This window comes from Panthera leo, chromosome F3 (assembly GCF_018350215.1).
Source record: "Panthera leo isolate Ple1 chromosome F3, P.leo_Ple1_pat1.1, whole genome shotgun sequence".
Classification (NCBI taxonomy): Eukaryota; Metazoa; Chordata; class Mammalia; order Carnivora; family Felidae; genus Panthera; species Panthera leo.
In genome coordinates this window covers 60435619-60454935 of record NC_056696.1, presented here as the reverse complement: position 1 = coordinate 60454935, position 19317 = coordinate 60435619, and the positions used below count along the sequence as shown (strand labels likewise).

General features: G+C 44.9%; 1 protein-coding gene across 1 annotated transcript in view; it reads right to left on the bottom strand.

The window, feature by feature from the left end:
- LMX1A (LIM homeobox transcription factor 1 alpha) overlaps nt 1-19317 on the bottom strand; it is a 159532-nt gene that overhangs the window by 135940 nt on the left and 4275 nt on the right. The window lies entirely within an intron of this gene.

Here is a 19317-nt window from a genome sequence, read left to right as displayed (position 1 = left end):
CGAGTACTTACCATGGGGCTAGTACAACTGAGGAACTGAATTTTTCACTGTACTCAATTGTATTTCATTTAGATTTAAATAGCTATATGTTGCTAATGGCTACTGTTATTGGACACATGAGCTCCAGAACTGAAAAGTACCATATCTGAAATTTAAAAATTTACTGGATTGGCTTAACAGCAGCTTGAAGATGACAAAGAAAGTGCTGACGAACTTACATACAGATCAACAGAAATTACACAATCCAAAGAATAGAGAAAAGAAATCTGACAACTATAGCAAACAGAATAGAAGGAGAGAGTAAATGGGCATACACAGTTGCAAGGTCCTTAAGTATTATGTGCAATGGTATAATATCAATGGTTAGGGATGCATATTATAATCCTGGGAACAGCCATTTAAAAAATCAATAACTTAAAGAAATATAGTTAAAAAGTCAATAAGTAAATTAAGATAAAATTCTTTTAAAAATCCATTAAATGAAAGATGGCATAAAAGGAGAAATGAATTCAAAAAAAAAAAAACAATAGAGTGCATAAATAGAAAGCAAAAATAAAGCAGAAAATAAAATAGCATAAAAATAGCAAAATAGTAGACTGAAATCCAACTATATCAATAATTACAATAAATACTAATGGACAAAACACTTCAACTAAAAGAAAGAGATTGTCAGAATGGATAAAAAAAAGAAAGACTCAGCTCTATGCCATCTATAGAAGATTACTTTAAAAATAAAGATTAGAGGGGTGCCTGGGTAGCTCAGTCAGTTAAGTGTCTGACTTCAGCTCAGGTCATGATCTCATGGTCCAGTCCATGGGTTCGAGCCCCATGTTGGGCTCTGTGCTGACAGCTCAGAGCCTGGAGCCTGCTTCGGATTCTGTGTCTCCCTCTGTCTCTCTCTCTCTCTGCTCCTTCCCCACTCACACTCTGTCTCTGTCTCTGTCTCTGTCCCTCTCTCTCTCAAAAATAAATAACATTAAAAAAATTGTAATGAAGATTAGAAATCAGGCAATCTTGTCTCCTGTTTTTCACCATTATACCATCCGTAATCTATGAAGTATCTTCCATCACTAAAATCTAATTATTCCACATGTTTACATGTTTATACATATGTATCACATATACATATACATAATATACAAATATTTCTTATGCTCAAGGTAAATTACAGTAATTAATGGTCAGATTTATGTATGCAAACCCAGACAAAATGATACAAGGAACCACTTACCAAGTTAACACATTCATCCCTGCTGATTTTGTTTCTCCATCACTGTTCTGTCAGCTTTGTGCAACTGTATCCAGGCTAACCATTTAACATATTCTTAGGGTGACTTAAACCCCAGAACTGTCCCAGAACTGCTTGAATTTAAATTTCCACAGAAGGGACTGGCATGACCTTTCCACACAACCTGGCAATGAGAACACACAGCATCTTCAGGGCTTTGCCACACAGACAAAGCATCTGTGACATGTGCAGAGAGCTCTGGAAAGCCTGAGTCTGATTCCCTTAGAATCTACACCCCTTAGAAACCAGGTGATACTGGGGCCACTGCACAACCTCTGTGAGCCTCAATTTCCTCATCTTAAATGAGACTGGGATGGTGACTATATGCCATAGTGTCTGTTATCATAGGCTCTCCAGACTTTTCTCTCTTTTATGCTCTTAGTGTCCATTGCCAGCAGTTTTCATGGTGCCTTCAGGGTAAGTATTAGGAGAGTTGAGAGAAACTGTGACTTTAAAAATAAAATACAGGGGCGCCTGGGCGGTTCAGTCGGTTAAGCATCCGACTTCGGCTCAGGTCCCTGTCTCACAGTTCATGAGATAGAGCCCTGCATCGGGCTCCATGCTGCCAGCATGGGGCTGCTTGGGATTCTCACTCTCCGTCTCTCTCTCAAAATAAATAAAGATTTTTTTTTAAATAAGGGATAATCAGGGGCGCCCGGGCGGCTCAGTCGGTTGGGCAGCTGACTACAGCTCGGGTCATGATCTCGCGGTCTGTGAGTTCCAGCCCTGTGTCAGGCTCTGTCCTGAGCACTCAGAGCCTGGAGCCTGCTTCCAATTCTGTGTCTCCCTCTCTCTCTGCCCCTTCCCTGCTTTCTCTCTGTCTCTGTCTCTCTCTCTCTAAAATAATAATAAAAATTTTTTTTAAAAAAGGGATAGTCAATAGCTTAATAAGTCTCATCATTATGGGTACCTTCTGAAAGAGACTAAGCCTCTGTTAAATATGAGACCTAGAAAGTTCACACGTTTGTGAAATTCAACTGTATTATTTCCTCCTGACAGCTGTAATCAAGTCAGAAGGACTCAGTTCAACCTTCAGTCGCCAACAGATGATCATAATTGTTGGCAAAGAAGGGCAAACATAAGCCTACTTAACAAATTTGCTAATTATCTTTCAGTTTAGGATTAATGTAACAAATAAATACTGGATGCCTGCAGCTTAAGTTTATCAGTCAGTTTATATAAACCAACAATGGGAAATAGGTTTTATCTGTCTGAAAGCTCCTGTTCTCAAACCAAGTATTTTTTGCTCTTGATTTTTCTTTCTTGCATCTGATGTGTTTTTACTTTACAAGGCAATCTGTCTGCCTTTATGTCCTTTTAAAATATTAGGTATATCCACTGAGAATTCTTAGAAAAGTGATGCTGAGGTTTAAAAGTAATGAAAGAAACAAACCACTGGTAGGAGAAGAAAATTGCCCATATGGGCATAACCTACAATTGGCTGGCAGTGCTGAACATTAGTGAGTAAATTATTAGTATAATTAGCTGCCATCTACTGAGAATCTTTACTAGATGCTGTATAAACACACATAATCTTTAGTCCCTGAAACATAGATAAAGAGATAGTTTCTGCCTTTTAGAAATAAGGAGGCAGATTCCTCAGAGGTTGATTTGCCAGGTAACAGAGCTGACATTGGAACCCTTGTCCATGTGGGGAGATGGGGGTGTGTCTGACTTTCTGCCCTCCACTCTCATAACCTCCATGTGAGAATGTGCCTCACACTTTCCTTTCTCCCATGTCACTAACTCTCATCCATTCGGGGATCACAGGCAGCTTCTAGGATCTGACAAAATCTACGGACCCAGAAAAGCACACGTGCACATATGCGCGTGCACACACACACACACACACACACACACACACACACACACTTCTGGGAAAATAATTCAAGGGACTCATGGATATCCTGAAACAAAACCCAGGTTTAAAACCTCTACTCCAGAGTCTCCAAGTATCAACACTCTTAGATTTTTCACTCACTTGTCCCCTTGGCACTTTCCCCTCTTTTCTGGCTTCTATGGAATAAAATAATGGAGCTTAGGAGCCAATACGTTATCTTGTCCACATCCAAGGAAAGTCTTGCTGCTCCCACGGCCCCCTCTGCCCCCTCTCCCCTCGCGTCTTTGCCAATTCAGTGAAGTACTCGGCTCAGGGGAATGTCCTGGAATCTCCTCCTGTCTGCCCCTCTGTTTAGCGCTGGTATGAGACAGCTTTATCAACTACTCACTCTGAGCCTTCTACTGTGAGCATACGGTACCTATTATGTCCCAGGCACTGGACTAGTAAACAAAACTATGTGCCAGGCTCTGTTCTCATGAGCCTCACATTCCAATGGGGGAGATGATATACTGACATAATAAAAACGTAAATTACAGCATATGCTGGAAGGTGGTTAGTGGCTGGCAAAAGAGAAGATACAGACACGTTATGCGGTAGTGGTGATTGTAGGGGTGGGTTTCAGCATTAAACGGACAGGTATTTGGGCAAGAGGAAAAGTCAAATTTGTGGACATTAGGGGGAAGGTGTTTTTTGTTTATTTACTATCTTCCTTCCTCTCTAGAACGTAAGCTCTGTTAAGTCAGGGGCTCTCTCTTCGTTGTTCACAATTCTCTCCCAAGGGCCTGTACCAACGCCTAGCATAGAGTAGGTCTGCAATAAATATGCTGAATAGGTAAATAAGTGAATGAGGTAAAATTTACTTTTCAGGCTGGCCAAAACTGAGGGATAGGACCACAGTTCTAGATGCTGCCCTCACTATAACAATATTCTTAATTAAATGGAAAATTCAGAGCAGAGATAACAGAAACTGAATCAAGGCAGATGTACCTCTTAGAAGGGAAAATTGAAAACTATACCTAAAAAATGATGATGTCCTGAATCCCAACTTTAAGGGGGCTTTTCTTGGTTTTTTGTTTTGTTTTCTTTTGTTTTGTTATTTTAGAGAGAGAGTATGTGAGCGGGGGAGAGGGGCAGAGGGGGAGAGAGAGAATCTTAAGCAGGCTCCATGCTGAGCGGGGCCTGATCCCACAACCCTGGGATCATGACCTGAACCAAAATCAAGAGTCAACCGACTGAGCCACCCAGGGGCCCCTGAACTCCAATGGTAGAGTAACCAAATAAGGAATGGGATTTGAAAGAAAGAAAGAAAGAAAGAAAGAAAGAAAGAAAGAAAGAAAGAAAGAAAGAAAGAAAGAAAAGGAGGAAGGAAGGAAGGAAGGAAGGAAGGAAGGAAGGAAGGAAGGAAGGGAAAAAGAAAACAGGAGATCCTATACGAAATAGGGCTTTAAAATTAGAAATAACCCTTGAGATAGAGGCTTCTAAATGCTGGTTCATCAACTAGGCTGTCAGTGAGGTACATGGAGACATGGCACTTAAGACAGGTGCCACCAACCTGGAAAGTGCCAGCCACTCACCCCTCGCTGCATCCCCAATGCAGACCCGACCCGCACATCCAGAACACTCACTGTGCACTGATGTCCACGGATTTGAAGCTTCCTCGGGGCTGTCAGCTCACTATTTATCCACTGATGCTGATGAGTCTGAGGACTTGGGTTGGGTCCCCACAGAAACTAAAAAGGGGTGACTCTGTTCTCCCGCCACAGGTTACACCTCTGACTTGGTCCAGTGATCTCGCATATGCATATCCCCAGATATACAAGGGACAGTGTGTCACACACGTGTGTGTGTATTACTACCCCCCCCCAGAACAAGGGCAACTCAAGGGGTGCCTGGGTGGCTCAGTCGGTTAAGCAGCCGACTTGAGCTCAGGTCATGATGTCACAGTTCGTGAGTTCGAGCCCCACGTCGGGCTCTGTGCTGACAGCTCGGAGCCTGGATCCTGCTTCAGATTCTGTGTCTCCCTCTCTCTGTACCCCTCCCCCACTCGTGTTCTGTCTCTCTCTGTCTCTGAAGAATGAATAAACCTTAACAAAAAGAAAACAAAAGCAGAAGGGCAACGCAAAGCCCATGCTTCATGTTCAAGAAGGCCAAAAGTGACCGCTGAGAACAAAATGACCCCTTAAATACATATCTCTCCATTAGCTTCTCCTAAAAACACTATTCAAACCTGGGAAAGAGTAAGTCCTCTCTGGACGGAAGACCACAGGCAGGACGTATTCTCCCTCCATCCTGTCCACAGAAATTGGCTCAATCTGGCAAAAAGTCAGGGATATGAGCTGCCTAGACGCCACAGCATGTGACTTTACTGCTGGTGGGTCTTACCATATTACAGGTAGTGTGAGCTTTGGAACCTTCTCTTCTCTCTGATTCACCGGCAGCATCAGGACAAAGCTGAATCACTGCATCGTAACAGTTCGACCCCTGCAACACTGTACATCATTAAATTTTTAAGGGAGTTCATTGGGGAAGTCCTGTAATCCTTTAATAATTGAGTTGAGGGAAAGGGGCCAGTGAGGAAGAGCATTCACCTGAGCTGATATCAACTAGGCTTGGCTACTAATGGCTTTCCAACAATCCCACGGTGTCCATTAAAAGAATGCAGTCCATTTGGCCCCTGCTCTTTAACTGTCAACAGGGAAATTGAAAAAATGATACATCATGAAGCGTCGAAATTTGTATTGCAGCTCTCCACACCGTGTTCCCTTCTAGCAGTGAGGAGCTCGGTCTAAACCAAGCGCGGCAACCGGCTGACAAGCAGAAAAATTCATTCTATGAATCAGCTGAGTAGCTATGATATCAAATGACCTGTCACTGACTTTTCCCACCGAATTGACTGGCCACAGAGGCAGAGCCGTTGAAAAATACTCAGCTTCCTTGGTAGCATCAGTTTTAGTTTAGTCCTCTACTAAGTTGAGGGGTCTAGCCCCTCATGACCCTCACATTTTCGTCCCTAAGGTCATAGGGGTGTGACAGCCCGAGACCCAAGGAACGATTTGTACCGAACCTTATACATTGCTCTCTCTCAAAAACGTTACCCCTCCCTCACTGCACACCTCAGAGAGTTTGTGACCATGCTCCATGCGTCAGAGAGCTCAAAGTCAAGGCACTGGGGCAAACCGTAAAATTTCAAAGAGATCAAGTGATTTGCCCAGGCCCACCCAGCCAAAGGTAGGATTATGGCTCAAGGATTCTGGGGGAAAAAACCCACTGCTGTCTTCTAGCTCACTCTAGTCTCTAATCTAAGTTAACACACCAACCAATCACGTGAATGAGACCATGATCAGCGATGGCCAGGTGGAGAGACCGGGCCGCCATGGCCAACAAGGAGGACAGCGTCCCCATCCTGGATGCTCTTCTCTTCGGGTTTCTCCTGAGTATCAGCAAGCAAAGGCCCTTCAACTGCCAGGCATGTGGAGGGTCTAGGTGCCAAGCACAGATGCCCAGCCCCAGGCCTGGGGAGGCTTGCACACCTGTCCCGGGGAGCCAACCACACAGAGCAGACCTTGGACCACACTGTAACCAAATGGAGTTCTGACTGATGAGGAGTGGAGACAGAGAAATGATAGATGAGGGAGGTTCACACTAAGACAACTCGTGTCTGAAAAAGAAGGACACAGGCTGGAGCCTTACTCAGCACCCACCTCAAGCCCATGAACCAGAGTGGCCTTGGGAAGGAAGCAATGTGGGAAGCGACAGTGGCTACCTGAGGAGTGACAGAAAACAGACCCACCTTCTGTCGGCCTCTGTTCTGGGGTGTCACTTCCAGCTAATTCACAGAGAAGGGCACAAAAGGACAAAGGGAATCAACGGTTGGAAAAGAGGAGAGTGGGGCCAGACACCATGCCCCACATGCATCCCTGCCCCTTTCCCAAGCTTCTCCTTTGTCAACTGGATGCCCCTCACTCTCCTGGATCCCCAACCTCCTCCTTTTCCCAGCTAACCTCATCTTAGTCATCACGGAGGCTCAAAACTAGCCCATCCTACAACACCTTCCCCTCATTCTAGCTCCACCCCAGGTACTGCCTTTTTTTCCTTCTGATCTTTCTTCTGCTGTCCACCTTCTCAGAAGAACTGGCCATATCACTCCCTTCAACTACTGTTTACTCTACAGCCCATTAAAATGTTGTCCCATCCCTTCTATGCCTCTGATGAAACTACTCTTTTTTTCTGAGAGAGAGAGAGAGAGAGCGTGAGTGAGCAGGGGAGAGGCAGAGAAAGAGAGACGGACAGACAGACAGAGAGAGAATCTCAAGCAGGCTCCACGCTCAGTGCAGAGCCTGGCACAAGGTTTGATCCCACACCCTGGGATCATGACCTGAGCCAAAATCAAGAGTCGGACGACACTCAACCAACTGAGCCACCCAGGCGCCCCGAGAAACTACCCTTGATAAGGTTATCAATGACTCCAATTCCAAGACCAAACAGGCAGCCCTACTTTTGGAAAGTCCCCACCACTGCCCTGTCTTCTAAAGCCCCACTCATTCTAGCATTCTTTCTTGCCTCTGCCATCCCACCACAGATAGGCTTCTTGAAACGCCAGTGGTCTTCTCATTCTGTGTGGCCTCCCCTTGGGCACTCCCCTCTTCTTGTGACTTATAGGATACTATATCCACAAGCCTGGTGTCCCTTGGTTCTGTATTACTATCTACCGGTCATCACCTCCTTGGTGCTGACCACAACTTGAAATATGCCCGTTATTTATTGGTTTCTTGTCTGTCCCCTCTTCCATGAAGCTCTTACAACACCCACAAGGAAGTCACCCACTGATTAACTTCTCCATGCAAACAACACATATTTGTCTAATGCCTACTCTGTGTCAAATACTGTGCAAGATGCTGGAGACATGGGAATTGAGAAACAAAACACGAAACAAAAACAGGAAGGTCCCTGCCCTCACAGAGTTTAAGACCCAGTGACATAGACAATAAAGCAACAAATAATATACTTCATATTGTGATAAGCTCTACGAAGATAATGAATGGCACAGAGTAATGGAACCAAGGGGCTTAAGTTAGTTCTCTGGCCTACGGGCCACGCCTCTTTCAAAACAATCTTATTCTTCTCTTATGCATCTGTTTAATTTATGTCTCCATACGGTCTCTGCTAGATTGTTAATACATCGGTGCTTCATTTTCTCACTTTTTACATACCTGGCACATAGAGAACTTTAATAAGTCTGTTTGATTAAGTGAATGAGTGATTTATTTAATTAATGAACCAACTGCTTATAACATTTCGTTTAATTTTCAATTTGAGAAATTCACATACAACTCGGTAAAATGCATGCAGTTACTCATGTAGTACCTGAGCCCTCTAGTCTCATCGAATGCCAGTTTACAGAGATTAAATTCAGACATACATTCCATCCCTCTAAAAATCCTGGAACTAGTTTTAAATGAACCCAGTGTCCGCCCTGGCAAGTGAAATAATACCATACAGGAATATTTAATTTCCTTAAAGAGATTCCATGATCCCTGTTTTAATCCGGCTAGGCCAAGTAATAAACAAGACGCAGTCAACAATTCTGAAAATCAGCCTCCTACCAGGACACAGCGGGATCTTTTCTAGCTGAGGCCGGGGCTTGCTTGGAAATACAACACAGTTCAGGAGAAACCTTGGAAGAGGGTTATCCAAGGAATGGATGGACAGCTGTTGGCTAGTCCCAATGGAAGTTATGTTTGGAAGGCTCCAGATCTGATATTTAACAGTTCTGCTGCCAAATGTGCAGACAGGCTCCCAGAACAAGCCACCAATAGCAAACTCTGGGAGCGGGAGAGAAGGAAAATGGATGCTTGTCTGCCTTTTTGTCATTCTTCCGGTGGGGAAGAAGAGCTAAGCTTAGAGAAAAATGGCAACCAATGCAGATGGGCCAGGCCAGGAAAGGATGGGGGCAGGACAGCTCTGTGTGTGTGGAGTTTGATAAACAGGAGTGATGGGTGTACCCTAGCAGCTTTCTCACACACACACACACACACACACACACACACACACAGGCCATCCCCAAATCCAGAAAACTTCCTTTAAAGCCAGGGAATCTATAAACAGCTGACCGTCAGAAGGCTGCCTGAAAGCTTCAGTATCTAGCAGGTGGGGACTTGTTTTCCAAGAGCTGGTTCAACAGGACAAACTGAGAACTGTGATCTCACTGGGGTGTGCACACCAGAATTCAAGCAGCAGATGGTGTGATTTAGAGGAAAGGCCATTGGACCAGGAGTCAGCGGCTGGGGACAGCATCCCAGCTTCCCTCTTTACCAACGGTGTGACCTTAGGCAAGCTCTTAAACCCTCTGAGCCTCAGTTTCCTCGGCTATAAAATGCAGGGGGAGGAAAAAAAAAAAAAAAACACCTCTTCTTATCTAACTTTTAAAATTGTTGTGAGGTCCAGTACAGATAATACACGTGAAGGCTCTTCCAAAATGTCAAAGAAGAGGTTGTGCTCCTGGCCGGCTCAGTCAGTGGAGCGTGTTGTTCTAGATCTCAGGGTTGTGAGTTTGAGCCCTACGTTAGGTGTAGAGATTGCTTAACCATGAAAAAAATCTTAAAAAGAAACAGAAAAGGATACACTTTTCGTAACACACCCCTTTATGGCACTTCCTATGAGAAAAACACTGACCTGCACGCTTTATAAACAATCCTAAATGACCCCATGAGGTTGGTACTATCATTATCCCCATTTTAGAGAAAGAAAACAGGAACAGAGAAAGTTAAGACCTTCATACAAGGAAGGGGCTAGTGAGTTAACAGAGCAAGGATTTGATCCCAGATACCCTGTGTCCACAATCTATGCTCTTAGCCACTAATCCACACAGGGCTGTCCTGCACAGCTCCTGAGAATCTGTATTAATTGACTCACATAAAAAAAAAAAAAAAATCAACAGTAATACCCAACTTGTATAGCTCTCTTTATTTTACCAAAAAGCTTTTCCTATTCTTTTTCTGATTTAATTATCACAATAACACTATGAGGTTTTTAGCGTCTTCCTTCATACAGATAAGGACGTTGTGGCTTAGACATCTCTTGCCAGTAGGACATGTGTGCCCAATTATTCTTCCAGTAATGGAGGGAGCTGTGCAGTGGCCAAACCATCCATAGCCACCTGTCCAACCCCTTCCATCTATGGATATGGACTTCTGAAATGCAGGACCCCAACCAACAGCAGAGCATGGAGAAAACAAAACCTAGAAGAAAAGGAGTGGGTGTGTAATCACAGCCCAGCCTTACATACAGACAAACAGGACGGCGCCCTACAAAGTGTTACAGTATTTGCTTTCTGCCCAAAATTATCTCCATATACTGGTCCCGTTCTATGACCTAAAATTCTACTGAAAGATAGTCATTCCTTTTTGAACGAACACCCTTCAAGTTAAAAAAGTATCTTTGAAAGAATACCACATTCTCATGTACATCCCAGCGTGCATTATTTTATAATATCCTGCCCACCTTGACAGCCAAGACCAGGCTCTAGCCTGTACACAGGATAATATGAAATTTAAAAGGTCACAAGATGGGTTCACAGCACAAGATAGGCAAGAAGGAAAGACTGAGCTGAGATCCTGAAAATGGGCTTGTGTCACTAGTGCTCTCGTTGAATCTAGGGAGGCCAGGTGCACAGAGCCCCAAGGGAAAGAGAGACACAGGGACCAAGCAACACTCCTGCCAAAGAAATGCAAGGGAGGGTCTTCTGGAATGTTCTTCCCCTCTGGGTTTCCAAAGTATACCTCATGGCACTGCCGACTGGTTTTCATCTCTGAGGAGCTGTGCCCGTATCCCTGCGAAGATGGCGGCCATGACTGTCTGTGTGTACAAAGGAATCCCTGCTACAATGTGAGGAGGGGCAGGAGGAGAAGGGGTGAGAGGAGCCAGCAGCAGGGGAGGAAACTCTGGATGGTTATGTTAAAAAGGATTTGTTCCACTGTCAAAACCAGAAAGCTCTCCCCAAGAGCCAGCTTTAGGGAAGGAAGCCTGAAATGACAGAGAGGGGGTGGGTGTATTATGGAGGCTTGTTGGAAAAGAGGCTGAAGTAAAGGGGAGAGCATCGAGCAAAAGGCAGGTAGGGCCCTAAAAACCCACCTCTGAACTGTGACGGTCCAGAAACTGGGCTCTGGCGTTTCTACTGGGTCCCAGAAAGAGGGCTCCCAAAGCCAGCCTCGTTCTCCAGGACGAGGGAAGTCCTTTCAATCTGGGCCACTGGAGCACTCATCCATCCTGGTTCTCCCCAGTGACGGAGAGGGGCCCAGTGACTACCAAGCTCCTGAAAACTGTACAAGCCACGTCTTCTCCATTCACCTGCCCATTCCCCTCGTGGGGCCCCATCTTATCCCCAAAGACACCAACCTCCTCTCCAGCGTGGAGCTGGGGGCCCCAGGCCAAGCTGGCATCAGCTCATACTTAGTTAGGTTCAGGCTATTCGAGTACTCAGACAAAGACATATTTGGACCCTCCTGCAGAGAGAGAGGGGACCGTTTCTGGGCCCAGAGGGAGCTGCCCTTGATCTGCTGCACAGTGAATGACAACAATGTGAAGAATGAAAATATGGTTTGGGGGGATAGTCCCCAGGAGCCCAACATTTTGGTATTTAAAGGAACTTTAATGAGCTTAAGAGGCTAATCTGGAGTTCAGGAGGGGGTGTTTTGTTTTGTTTTGTTTTCAAAAATCCTTTTAAAGGTTCCTGAGGCTCCATAGGGAGGAGGCACCACAACTGTGAGTCAAGGCGTGGCTGTGGTGTAGCTGAAGGGCCATAGATCTGGAGAGGGGGCTGCGGGAAAGATCCGTCCCCACAGCAGCAGCAGCAGCAGAACCTGGTGCTCAAGAGATAAAGGATGCTTCCTTCCAGGCTGGAGAAGCGCCACGTGCAGAGAAGCAGAAAGAAGCAGACGAGGGGCGGTGCTTGTACATCCCATCACAATCCTAACTGGCTTCTCTCTGACCCGCCAAAAACATCCATTTAGAGTGCCAGGGCATAAGGCGGCATCCACGGAGGCACCAGGCACACTCAGCAGATGGTCAGGGGCCCCTAAATGGTCACCCAAAGAGCAATGGTCATGGGATCATGCAAACCTGAGGGTTACGCCCCTTGCCAACTACTGAGCTGAGCCCTGGTCCGTAACTGGGTGGCCGTGTGACAGGACTAGGACTTTTATGTCCAGAAGACTGATTACTTTCCTCCAAGTGAGCAAATCAAAAGAGGACTAATGGTCCATAAGGGTGGCCTGGGGGTTGGTGGGGGGGGGGGGGGGAGAAAAAAATGAGGCAGTTGATGAGATGGTATTTAAGTAATATCTGATGCTGGCAAGAGTCAAGTTACTAGAATTCCACAGGGCATAGGGGAGTGAGGGGGAGGCAGGATGGGACGGGGCCAGATGTGAACGCTAGATAGAGCATGCGGTCCAATCCCAGCAATGCTGGATGCTACAGATATGTGTTACATGCACAGAGTTTAATTGGGCCTGTCAGGCAAGGTAGGCCGATCCATAGTGGCCAGGCATCTATCAGGGCTGGTCCGTGATAGGATAATAATGATAAAACGCAAACCTAACAGGGTGGGGAGACACTGGAGTCACAAAAGCCAGACATATTTGCTGTTATCCAAAAATAGGATCCCCCAAACTAGAATCTCGAAAGGCTGGGAGAGACCAGACTAACTCCTTCGCGGAGCTTTAGCTCAAGGACTAGGAAAAGCACGGTCCGTTTTGTATTTTTAGTTGTTACGACATGATGGTGCGCTCATGGGGAATCTGGCAATGGTTTCCTTCTCTTCTGGCTAATCCAAGCAGGCCAGCCGGGCTCCACAGGTGACTCAGCTGCCCTGGTTCACCACCGAGGAGAACAGCACAGAGGTAGGTTTTCAAAATCTTTTCTAACTACCCAGATGGGGTTATTTGTGATGGGACTAAGCAGACACACAAGGTGGGAAGCCGATGCAGGGCCCCAGTTTGATTCCTTCCATAATGTCCTCACTAATACTTCAGTGTTTCTGCCGCATTCCAATTGAATCTGCTGTCTAATGCCAAAAGAAACTTAATCCCTACCCTAAGTCTCATTTTATTTATTTTCAGGAGTGTGAAAACAAACATGTAGCAAGATTACGGTGTTTACACCTCCTTTTTAGCCGATACAGATCTAATCCTCCTGCTAATTAATGCCAGGGCCACAGCAATTTTATTAATTTCGTCTTGGTTAAAAATATAGAGACAGATAATTGTGCTTGACTAAAATAACAATTTGACATTTGGAAGGTGTTCGCTTCATTTCAGCAAGACAGTTGGCTGAGTGTCATTTAATATGTGACAAAGAGACACAAAACGGCAGCCGACACTGGGCAGCAGTAACGTAACTAATTCTAATTGTGATAAACTGATGAAAGCGTCCCACCTCATGCTAGTCAAAAAGACTAAGGAGGTGGGGCGCCTGGGTGGCTCAGTTGGTTCAGCGACAGACTTCGGCTCAGATCACGATCTCACGGTTTGTGAGTTCGAGCCCCGAGTCAGGCTCTGTGCTGACAGCTCAGAGCCTAGAGCCTGCTTCGGATTCTGTGTCTCCCCCTCTCTCTGCCCCTTCCCTGCTCATGCTCTGTGTCTCTCTGTCTGTCAATAATAAATAAATGTTAAAAAAGAAAATTAAAAAAAAAAAAAAAAAAAAAAACACTAAGGAGGCACTGTAAATCCTAAGGTGCACCAAGCCAGTTTTCCTGTAGGTTCCAGCAAAACAGGCACACAGGAGGTAAGGGCCTCTTTTCTCTGCCCTCCAATGAGATCAGAACCGTTTCTACATTTTGCTCCTGAAATCACCAACTTTCCCAAACCAGATCTGAAAGGGCTGCAGCCAATAGTGCTGTCCTACACGTCACTAAGAGACTTACAGAAAAACCCAGGTATTCCTAGGGGGGAGAAAAAGAGGAGCCCCTTGCTCTGTGCAGAGAGTGAGAGGGGCACTTCCAGCCCAGAAGCCCCCAGTCCTCTCATCCCAGCCCACAAGTGTCTTCCTAAGAACCTCCCTCTGAAGACGCAGAAGGGCACTGCAAAATCCACATTGGAAAGATATTAAAAAAAAAAAAGAAAAGAAAAGAAAAGAAAAGCACTAAAATAGGGCTGATTTCATAGTTATGGTAGAAATTATTTTTTTTGTTTCTTTTTTTAATGTTTATTTTTGAGAGAGAGAGAGACAGAGCACAAGGGAGAAGGGGCAGAGAGAAAGGGAGACACAGAATCCGAAGCAGGCTCCAGGCTGTGAGCTGTCAGCACAGAGCCTGATGTGGGGCACAAACTCAAGAACCGTGAGATCATGACCCGAGCCGAAGTCAGACGCTCAACCGACTGAGCCACCCCGACACCACCCCCAGATATTATTTTTAATATTGTTTAAGTTTATTTCTTTATTTCGAAAGAGACAGAGACAGCATGAGTCGGGGAGGGGCAGAGAGAGAGGGAGAGAGAGGATCCCAAGCAGGTTCCATGCTGCCAGCCCAGAGCCTGAAGAGGGGTGGGGGAGGGCTCAAACTCACGAACCCGTGAGATCATGACCTGAGCCAAAACCAAGAGTCAGATGCTTAACTGACTGAGCCACCCAGGCGCCCCACAGCAGAAATTATTTTCAAATCTTTCCATGTGATTGCACATTTTTTTCCTAGTGTTGTACAAGTGTACCTAACAATCAAGTTAACGGGATTCAGTATGGGTGTTATTTTGCACTTGATATGATCCAACAATGGCATTTTGCACATGCATTTACTCTAAGAGGCTTCAACAAAGTTCTGAAAACATAACGAGCATTTTAAACCCTCATCTCTTTGCTCACTTGTAAACACTGTGACCCAAATAATTTCTTTGACCGTAAAAAATCATAGGCTGATAATTTAAGAAATGGAATCGTTCTCGTTAGAGAAACAGGCACCTGCTCATTATCTCCAAAGCAATTTTTCCCGAATTAAAAAGCAACGATGACGAGGCCCCTCCAAAATCCGTCATGGGATCTTGGTTAATACAAAGGTTGGAAATAAGAAAAATGAAACCGAAAAGCAAGGCAAGCAATGAACTTTCAGGAAAGCTCTTGTCCCTAAAATCTGAAAGCAAAAGCAATCCCTTGCCCAGGTGGATGACAAAAGTCCCAGGACTCCAGAGTGAGTAGAACTGGATCGGATACATAACTTTTTATAATGTGCTCCATGCACTTAAGGATCAAAAGAATCCCATAACCTACTCTGAAAAGCAATGTTCATATCTAATTCCCAGAATACTATTAATATCTACTTGTGCTGTCTAATTTTATTTCAAAATGTTAGGTCTTAGATTCCAAGGAAGTCCTACCCAGGGACCAATACATATAAAAAGAGAAAACACCTCTAAGCAAGGACTGTTTCCAATCACCCTTGAAATAAAAAAAAAGAGATTACGCGGCCTGTACCAACACATACCACAGCCCATGGACGGTGCTTATCCCGAGCTAAAACCGCCCTGCAATTTAATGCAGACATCAATTTATTACCTCGCTGTGTTTGATTTTTATATTCCTTATATTTTATTATGCCAGGAGTGGGGCCAACAAAAGATAAAGTGCGGAGAAAAAAAAAAAAAAACCCTAACAATTGCCTCTGTAATTTCATCGGTAGGCTCCTTTTATGAGGAACTGCATGCCCAATTTTGATCTCCAAGCAATGTCCCAGTCATAAAACCACACTAATTCTCCTCCCTACACACACACACATCCTACGCTACCTTGATAAAATGCAGAATTAGTTCATTACTGGTCCTAATAGAGCTCATTACCTCAGCCATTTTTTTTTTTCCTGAGGACCTGCCAATCAGCAGGTCGAAGGCAAGGTACGGGGAAAGCTCTAAACGTGATATCCCTTTTGTCCCATTTCAGTCCCTGTCTTCAGAAAATTGGTCCGCTCCACAAGAAAGGGGAGAAAACATGGCGCGGCCCTCTGAGGAAAGGTCTCCCAAGGCCTGGGATTTGCTGACATGCGAGGAGTTGCGATGTTATGAGAACAGCTCTGATGACAGCAGCTATCCCACACTGCTCCTAGGATGTCCAGAACAATCTAAGGGATAATGATAAACTTCATATGTGAGAGGAGAGGGCCCCGGCTGACGCACCGAGCTGCCAGGCACATGAAAGAAACAATATAAACTTGATTTAAATGTGGGATCCCTTCCAGAAGGCTTAATTATCTATTGTATTACCACATTCCCGTGATTCAGCAGCCTCTTCTGTCTCCAGCTAAAGTCCGACTACACTATTTGTTTGGAACAAATTCAGGGAAAACTCCAAACTACCCAGATCATAGAGGACTCAGTTAAATAGGGAACAACAGTTATATAAATAGAAGTCCCCTAGGCTGGAAAATATTTTGGTTGTCTGCTAACTTTCAGGAACGCTGAAAACAGTTGAATTCAGTTTTTAAACGTCCACACCTATAGAGTACCCTTGTGTTTTATATTGCTTAGTACACCTCCACCAATTCTCTAAATGTATTTGTTTTGGATGATCAGAAGATAAATGATTCCTAAGGGTGTCATAATGTATGAGACACATATTTAGCAAAACATCCCGAAGTTTTAAATGAATGGCTGTGTCTAAGGTTGCCATTGTCAATTCCATTTTTTTTTTAATTAGACAAATTTGGTGTTTGACACCAAGAAGGTGTAACAGCTAGTTGACAGGGTAGAATTTCCACTTTCTAGCTGGCCACCTGACATCGAGAAGAGGGGGGGCTCATAATTCAAATGCAAAACTGCCCCACAGCCAGAAATGCACAAATGGCCAAAATGAATATAATAAACTCGCTTTAATATTATGTTTGTGACCTTCACTGAAGACTGCACGTGAGCTATACGTACACGCTTTCATTTTAAGGTGTAGGAAAAGCACTCAAACTTGTGGATTTGGAGAGCAGGGCACTGCCCGATCTGTGTTTTTATGACATGCTTCCTCGCTGACCCCCATGCTGTCCCACCACCTCTCTCCCATCTCATTTTCCTCCCCGTTGGCCCAAAAGGGCAAAACTGTTAAGTATCTATTTATTAAAGAGGAAAAGTGTTCTCCGTGACTGTCTCGAGAGGAGCATCTGAAACGGAATGGTCCCTCTGGAGGATAAAGATCTGGTCGTGCCAGAGAGCTTCTAGGCAACACCTAGTCTGCACTTAGGAGAGGCTTCTGGGAAAGTTGATAGAACATAGAAGGCCAAAGGGCTGGGCTGCAAGCCCCCTGAAGGCAGCTCTGAGATCCAATCTCAGAGCCTCTCACCACCGAGGCAGCCGGGGGACTTACCTAGGGAAGCCTGAAAACAGCTTGCTGAATAAAGGACTTTGTCTTGAGCCACATTCTGAAACAAATACACCAACCTCTTTCCTCTCCTACAGCAACTACCCTGCGTGCGAATGCCATTCAGATCATCAGACATGTTAAAACCCCATTTTGTTGGAAGAAGAATGGGATTGGGATGGAGAACAGAGGAGAAACAATCCTCATCCTAAAAAAAAAGAAAAGAAAAGAAAAGAAAAGAAAAGAAAAGAAAAGAAAAGAAAAGAAAAGAAAAGAAAAGAAAAGAAAAGAAAAAAGCGAAAGAAAGAAAAGAAATTGAGGGGTAGGCACAGACCAGTGCTGACAGCGTGCCGTGAGTTAAAGAGTACAAGCAACCCCACTCTGACGTCTGTGTTTCCGGAAAATATGTTAAAATTAAAATTAAAATCCCTCATCGTAACACCAACGTCTCTCCCAACAATGCAGCTCGCACCCCTTTACAAAATCGCCTTGGTTCTGGCCAACAGCTGGCAAGCTGATCCCTGCAATTTTCCCTTTGCAGAAATAGCTGTGAGGGGAGAACTGACCCTAGTGGGCTAATAAGCCCAAACGGAGGCCAAACCTGGGGGCTGAAATGGAAGGGACATTGTTGTGTTAAGTACTTTACAACAACTGTTTCTTCCCCTCTTGACACAGCCTGACTTCCTTAAAGAAGATCTGACTGGCCAGACAGCTGTGTTGACCCTCAGGCCTTCTTTGATTCGTGATTTTTTTTTTTAACAAACAGAATAGAAATTCACAACCCAAATCCTTTCCTAAGCTCCAATACTTTTGAATTCGCTAGTGTTGTGCCTGAAGGATGTGGACATTTCAGTAATCTATAAGCAGAAAGATAAAGATTGGGTCTACACAATCCCAAAACCTTTAGATGAAAAGCAAGATGCGGGGGGCGGGGCGGGGGGAATCCAGCAATGCACCAGAAGCTTTATCCAAAGGTGATACTTGAAGTTCTGTGGGCAAAATCTGCTTAATTCCCCAAAAATTGCACTTTTCACTCAGACACCCTGGCAGCAAACAGACAACCAAGAACAGATACAGGCATGTCTTCTTTAAAAAATGTTAACCATAATTACCACTTTGTAAAGTGGTCCGTGTGTTTTCATTTCTTTATACGTTTCTGGATTGTCCAACTCGCCCCACATCGAACATGTCTTCTTTTTAGGGCTAACAAATGTAAAGTTATCTTTCCAAGCATGAATGCCCAGTACCCTTTCCACGTGAGGGTGGAATTCAAATGTACTATGGCAAAGGAGCACCGGGAGGCAGAAAAAACACTGTGTGTGTGTGGTCACTGGGTATAAACGCCGTTGCCAGTTTTTGGTAAACCTCATAGCCCAGGAAACACTGGGGGAAAAAAAAAAAAGATCTGTGTTCGTTCTCAACGTTTTGTCGTTGTTGCGTGGAGATTTCTGCACAGCCCCCCTCACTGCGTTTTTAACAACACGATAGACACTGCACTTCATGCACACTGCCCCTCCCTTGATTATCCTCAGTAGTGCGGGCCCCTTTTATGCACCAGTAACGAATGCGGAATTTTCCGCGCGCACGCGCATCCGCTCACTCACAGATACCAATCCTAGTGTGCAAAAACAGAGGCCTGCGTTTCGGCGGCTTTGCGTTCCTCCGATGCCGCCCTGCGCAGCTTTGAGAAGTCGGTGTCCCTATGAACTAGCCATTGTGACAAGGCCAAGTAGTTCCCTCTCCACGGACCCACTCAGCAACTCCGGGCCTGCCTGGTGAGAACCAGGAAATCCTTCTAACTCCCTCTTCCCTGCCGCATCCAGGCTTTAGGCATTACAGAAATCTAGGTTCAAAATAATCTACTTTC